At 39.2% G+C, this 5931-nt stretch overlaps 1 pseudogene across 1 annotated transcript; it reads right to left on the bottom strand.

The window, feature by feature from the left end:
- Positions 1–3000: 3000 nt before the first annotated feature.
- Positions 3001–5084, bottom strand: LOC111156043 (annotated as a pseudogene). The gene has a single exon (XR_002641177.1). The product of XR_002641177.1 is annotated as a cleavage and polyadenylation specificity factor subunit 6 pseudogene (transcript).
- Positions 5085–5931: the final 847 nt, after the last annotated feature.

The following is a 5931-nucleotide window of genomic DNA, read 5'->3' as shown; positions in this document are numbered from 1 at the left end:
ATTTTTTTGATATTGATAATATGGACACCATAAAGAAATGCAATATGTAAGAAGAGTTTTAGACCAATTCCAAAAAGGGCAGATCAAAATATATTCATCTGAGTTGTCTTCTATGATCACTTTAAATTCTTCTGTATTTGTGGCTGATTCTCCTTATTTGTAATTTTGTTAACTTTTTTCCCTAAGTTGGGCCAGCTAATGGTTTATTTCATTAATAATTTCAAAGAATCACTTCTTGAATTTATTTATCACTAATACTCTTATTTATTTTGGTATTCCAATATCATTAACTAATTTTCTTTTTTTAAAGATATTTTAAAAGATTTTATTTATTTATTTGAGAGACAGAGTGAGGAAGAGAGAAAGAAAGGGAGAGAGAGAGAAAAAAAACAAAAACAAAAACACATGAAGAGGGGCAGAGGGACAGGGAGAGGGAGAAGCAGGGCTCCCCAGTGATCAAGCCTGATGTGGGGCTTGACCCCAGGACCCTGGGATTATGACCTGAGCTGAAGGCAGACACTTAACTGACTGAACCACTCAGGGTCCATTAATTTTATTTTTCCAGTGCATGATATTTTTCTTCCTTTTTACACTTCCTTAATTTTATTTTGTTGTTCTTTTTCCAAATATTGACTTGAATGCTTGATTTATTTTCATTCTTTCTTATTTAATAATGTGTTTATGATTTTAGATTTAGCTATTTAGCTTGGCCCATATTTTTTAAATATATAATATATTTCATTATCATTTTGCAGATATTTTGAAATTTTGGTTGTGATTTTCTCTTTGATGCAAGTGTTGATTAAAAGTAAATTTCTTAATTTTCATGAGATTGACTTTCCTTTTTTTCTTTTTAAAAATTTATTAATTATTTTTATTAACATATAATGTATTATTTGCTCTAGGGGTACAGATCTGTGAATCGTTATGCTTATACATTTCACAGCACTTACCATATCACATACTCTCCCCGATGTTCATAACCCAACCACCACCCTCTCTCTACTTCTCCTCCCCCCAGCAACCCTCAGTTTGTTTTGTGAGATTAAGAGTCTCTTATGGTTTGTCTCCCTCCTGAGCCCATCTTGTTTCATTTTTTCCTTCCCTACCCCCCCACACTCCCCGACTCTGCCTCTCAAATTCCTCATACCAGGGAGATCATATGATAATTGTCTTTCTCTGATCGACTTATTCCGCTCAACATAATACCCTCCAGTTCCATCCACATCATTGCAAATGGCAAGATTTCATTTCTTTTGATGGTGCATAGTATTCCAGTGTATATATATACCACATCTCCTTTATCCATTCATCTGTTGATGGACATCTAGGTTCTTTCCATAGTTTGTCTATTGTGAAAATTGCTGCTATAAACATTTGGGTGCACATGCCCCTTTGGATCACTACATTTGTATCTTTAGGGTAAATACCCAGTAGTGCAATTGCTGGGTCATAAGGTAGCTCTATTTTCAACTTTTTGAGGAACCTCCATGCTGTTTTCCAGAGTGGCTGCACCAGCTTGCATTCCCACCAACAGTGTAGGAGGGTTCCCCTTTCTCCACATCCTCACCAACATCTGTCGTTTCCTGATTTGTTAATTTTAGCTATTCTGACTGGTGTGAGGTGGTATCGCATTGTGGTTTTGTTTGTATTTCCCTGATGCCAAGTGACGTTGAGCATTTTTTCATGTGTCTGTTGGCCATCTGGATGTCTTCTTTATATAAATGTTTGTTTATGTCTTCTGCCCATTTTTTGATTGGATTATTCTTTGGGTGTTGAGTTTGATAAGTTGTTTATATATTTTAGATGCTAGCCCTTTATCTGATATGTCATTTGCAAATATCTTCTCCCATTCTGTCAGTTGTCTTTTTGTTTTCTTGACTGTTTCCTTTGCTGTGCAAAAGCTTTTGATCTTGATGAGGTCCCAATAGTTCATTTTTGTCCTTGCTTCCCTTGCCTTTGGCCATGTTTCTAGGAAGAAGTTGCTTCAGCTGAGGTTGAAGAGATTGCTGCCTGTGTTCTCCTCAAGGATTTTGATGGATTCCTGTATTCCATTGAGGTCTTTCCTCCATTTTGAGTCTTTTTTGTGTGTGGTGTAAGGAAATGGTCAGTTTGATTCTTCTGGGTGTGGCTGTCCAATTTTCCCAATACCATTTGTTGAAGAGACTGTCTTTTTCCATTGGACATTCTTTTCTGCTTTGTCGAAGATTAGTTGACCATATTGTTGAGGGTCTATTTCTGGGCTCTCTATTCTGTTCCATTGATCTATGTGTCTGTTTTTGTGCCAGTAATATACTGTCTTGATGATGACAGCTTTGTAATAGAGCTTGATGTCTGGAATTGTGATGCTGCCAACCGTGGTTTTCTTTTTCAACATCCCTCTGACTATTCAGGGTCTTTTCTGGTTCCATATAAATTTTGGGATTATTTGTTCCATTTCTTTGAAAAAAATGGATGGTATTTTGATAAGGATTGCATTAAATGTGTAGATTGCTTTTGGTAGCATAGACATTTTCCCAATATTTGTTCTTCTAATCCATGAGCATGGAACGTTTTTCCATTTCTTTGCATCTTCCTTACTTTCTTTCATGAGTACTTTATAGTTTCTGAGTACAGATTCTTTGCCTCTTTGGTTAGGTTTATTCCTAGTTATCTTGTGGTTTTAGGTGCAATTGTAAATGGGATCAATTCCTTAATTTCTCTTTCTTCTGTCTTGTTGTTGGTGTAGAGAAATGCAACTTATTTCTGTGTGTTGATTTTATATCCTGATGCCTTTAATTTCTTTTTGTTGTCTGATTGCTGAGGCTAGGGATTCTAGTACTATGTTGAATAGCAGTGGTGATAGCGGACATCCCTGCCATGTTCCTGACCTTAGGGGAAAAGCTCTCAGTTTTTCCCCATTGAGAATGATATTCGCTGTGGGTTTTTCATAGATGGCTTTAATGATATTGAGGAATATACCCTCTACCTCTACACTTTAAAGAGTTGTTTTTTTTTTTCCCCATTAAACAGTTTATTACAACACTACATCTATTGTAATCAAAGTGGTGCTGTTTACAGACATTATCATATGAACATTTTTAACAAGAACAAACTACTATAAAAACAAGCATTTACTTGACTTTTTTTTCCAATTGCTTGCACATTATAATGGCCAAATGTATATAACCAGTAATAAAGTTGCAAAAGCTATAACTTTTTAAATCACACAGGTTTCCTTCAAATAAAACAGTTAAGCAACATAAAAAATAAGAGTTACTGGTTATCATTTATGCAGATTTGCTTTATTCAGATCTATTCCTATTCATTTTATCCATGAATCCTTACAGGTTCAGTTCAATCACAAGAAGCAAACTGCTGGACAAGCGTCATTTTTCCCCCATGAAGACTGTTTCGTCTTGGAAGGTGTTCCTCTTCCTTCAGCTTCTTCTAACGATGATGATACTCGCGCTCTTGGTCCCGTTCTCGGTCCCGATCTTGGTCCCGGTCCTGATGTCTCTCTCGTTCTCTGCTTCTCTCTCTATAATAATCATCATGACGATCTCTACTATGGGATTTATGACGCCGACTCTTTTCTTGTGATCTACTATGATCCCTCTCTCTTGATCGTTCATGTCTTGATCCAGAACCATAAGACTTGGATTCAATTCCATGAAGGCAATCTTGCAAAGAGCTAATAAGAACTTTGCAACGATCATCAGCAGATACTTTGGATTGTTTAATTAAAGAAATTGCAGTTACCAGTGTCTCAATAGCACTCCCATAATCACCAGCACTGGCATCAGACACAGCTCTTAAAATAGCACTGCTTGAGATTGCCCTATTTCTATTCATGATTTCTTCAAACTCAGCTTCACTCAATGGCGTTCTTGCAGTATCCATTTCCCTTCCAGGAGGCCCATAGTCACCCCTATCATATGGTGGGGATCGGCCATATGGATCTGTTGGTGGTGGACCCCGGTTATCTGATGTAGGCATGCCGCTGTTAGTCGGTGGAGGAAAGAAAGCCGGATTCACATGTGGAGCTGGTAGTGGAGCACTTGGAGGTGGTCCAGGAAGATGCGGAGGAGGAGCAAATGTAAGGGGTGGCCCAAGAGGGCCAGGTGGGCGAGGTGGAAAAGGGCCTGGAGGTGGAGGTGGTCCCTGCTGTGGAGGTGGTGGACCAGGAGGGGGGCCGTAGCCTGGAACTGGAGGTGGAGGGCCAGGAGGAAGCGGACCCAATGGAGGCTGCCCAAAATGTTGTCCAGGAAAAAGAACTGGTGGTGAAGGGTGATCTCCTCGATTAGGAGGCCTGGCTAAAGGAGGAGGCAGAACCTGACCAGGAGGTGGAGGACCCAGTGGACCAGGTGGGCCTGGAGGACCTAAGGGTGGATGTGTGGAGTCTGTCCAGCTGGAAAAGGTGGGGGTGGCCCTCCTGGTCCTGCTGGTCCAGGAAATCTGTCCCCACCGGGAACAGCCCCCGGAAAACAGCCCCATCCTCTACCACCTTGTGGAAATGCTGCACATGAACTGCCTCCTGGAGGACCAGCTTTACCTTCCCCAGACATTTGTCCTGATTGTGTAGTTTTCCTGGACTGCATTTCAAATTGACTCAGGAACTGTTTATTGCATGGAGTTACAACAGGATTCTGACCATGAAGTTCTCTCTTAGGCAACAGATCCATCAACTTTTTTGAGGATGCTTCAGATCCAACACCAACAAGGGCAAACCCCTTTGACTGGCCATTTGCCCAGTTTTCAAAGAATTTTATCTCCAAAATATCATTTACTCCCAAAGAATGCACTGCTTCAGTTAAGTCTTTATCTGTTGTTCACCATGTTAAGTTTCCAATATACAATGCAATTCTCTTTCCAGTATACGTATAGACAACATTTGGTGCTGCTCCTTTACCCACATCATCACCAACAGTTGGTGGGAGAGTATCCATGTAATCACGGTCTTCTGGGGCATCTCCATTATTTGCAGATGGAGAGATGACATCATCATACAAATCTACCTGATCATGCCCACCGTATTCAGCTTCCTGGTTGAACTCTTTGCCCACATCCGCGTAAATGTCTATGTGGTCCACACCGTCCGCCATCTTCTCTCAGCCAAGGCTGCCGCCGCCTCCTGCCTGTTTTTTTTTGTTTTTTTTTTTTAAGATTTTATTTATTTATTTGACAGACAGAGATCACAAGTAGGCAGAGAGACAGGCAGAGAGAGAGGAGGAAGCAGGCTCACTGCTGAGCAGAGAGCCCGATGCAGGGCTCGATCCCAGGACCCTGGGATCATGACCTGAGTCGAAGGCAGAGGCTTAACCCACTGAGCCACCCAGGCACCCCAAAAGAGTTTTGATCAAGAAAGGATACTGTACTTTCTCAAGTGCTTTTTCAGCATCTATTGAGAGTATGATATGGTTCTTGTTCTTTCTTTTATTAATGTATTATATCACATTGATTGATTTGCGGATGTTGAACCAGAGATTGACTTTCTTCCTCTCCTTGTCCTTCTCTCCTTTGCTTCCTCTTTATTTATAGTTTAATATCACTGAAGCTCAGTCAGATAATATGTGTGGTGTATTTCTAGTTTCTTTTTGTTTGATTTATGTTCAGAATTTTATAAATATCCCATGAATTCTTGTAAAGCAAGTTCATTATTTTTATTAGGATAATAAATCCTACGTATCTTTTATGTTCATACTCATCAATTATGTAATTGGAATGTAACATTCTGAATTGTTTTTTGTCTAAATTGATTTTCCATGGACTAATATTGTGATATTAAGTCTCTTACTATGTTTTAGTCTACTATTCTTTGCATTTCCTATAGTCTGTGTATTATGAATTTTAATATAACCATTTTCTGCATAAAGACCATTATAATCTCATCATGGATTGTATTCTTTTTTTTTTTTTTAATACATACAGCTTTTTTTTTTTTTAAGATTT

Source organism: Enhydra lutris, unplaced genomic scaffold (genome assembly GCF_002288905.1).
Source record: "Enhydra lutris kenyoni isolate GAN:26980312 unplaced genomic scaffold, ASM228890v2 scaffoldscaffold3, whole genome shotgun sequence".
Taxonomy (NCBI): Eukaryota; Metazoa; Chordata; class Mammalia; order Carnivora; family Mustelidae; genus Enhydra; species Enhydra lutris.
Note: the sequence above shows the minus strand (reverse complement) of the source record. Positions and strands in the feature narration are given on the sequence as shown.